Source organism: Orycteropus afer, unplaced genomic scaffold (assembly GCF_000298275.1).
Source record: "Orycteropus afer afer isolate SDZICR_OR568_19922 unplaced genomic scaffold, OryAfe1.0 scaffold00049, whole genome shotgun sequence".
Lineage (NCBI taxonomy): Eukaryota > Metazoa > Chordata > Mammalia > Tubulidentata > Orycteropodidae > Orycteropus > Orycteropus afer.
This window is the reverse complement of record NW_006921636.1, coordinates 10,283,045-10,284,005: the sequence shown is the minus strand read 5'-3', so window position 1 is coordinate 10,284,005 and position 961 is coordinate 10,283,045.

The following is a 961-nucleotide window of genomic DNA, read 5'->3' as shown; positions in this document are numbered from 1 at the left end:
GGCTGGCCTACCATGTACCAGCATGCAGACTGCAGGGGGCGCTCTACTCATCAAGTGGGAGGAGGATCATTCATGGGACTGTGGTGTGAACTGCATCCCCTAGAGGTGTGTGAGGTGGTGGCCCTGATAGAGGCTTTGGTGGGCTGTGTGAACAGACATCTCAGTATCCTGGGGCTGGCTTTGTGGGAGAAAAGCGGCCAAGCCTGGGGCAGCCATGTTTTGCTGGGGCAGATCTTGCATTTGCAGCAGTTATAATGATGGCTTTCTTCTGCCTGGACACAGCTAAGACACTGCATTCTTAGAGCCCGCAGTCCAAGGCGTGGCTTCCTGACTTCTCACCCTCCTGGTGATGTCAGAGGTGAGTTCCCTGGTTGAGCCAGTTCTGGGCCCTCATTCCTGGAGGCCCAACCTGGAGCACCCTTCTCCAGGCCTTCCAACAGTTTTGTAAACACATAGTTTCCTGTATTAAATCCTGTACCCCCTTAAAATATCTAGAGCAATTTCTTATGTTGTAATCAAACCCTGACAATTCAGTCCACAAGAGCTCTTTTTGAATTAGATCAAGTTGGCAACTCGATTTTTTTTTTTTTCCCTTATTTACCCACCACCTACAGTGTGGAGTATGGATTATACCTCAATATAAAGAAAATGAAAATCCTCACAACTGGACCAATAAGCGGCGTCACAATCAATGGAGAAAAGATTGAAGTTGTCAAAGACTTCATATTACTTGGTTCGACAATCAACACCAATGAAAGCAGCGGTCAAGAAATCAGATGACATATTGCACTGGGCAAATCTGCTGCAAAAGACCTGTTAAAAGTACTGAAGAGCAAAGATATCTCTTTGAAGACTAAGGTGTGCCTGACCCAAGCCATGGTATTTTCAATCGCCTCATATGCACGTGAAAGCTGGACAATGAATAAGGAAGACTGAAGAAGAGTTGATGCTTTTGAGTTGT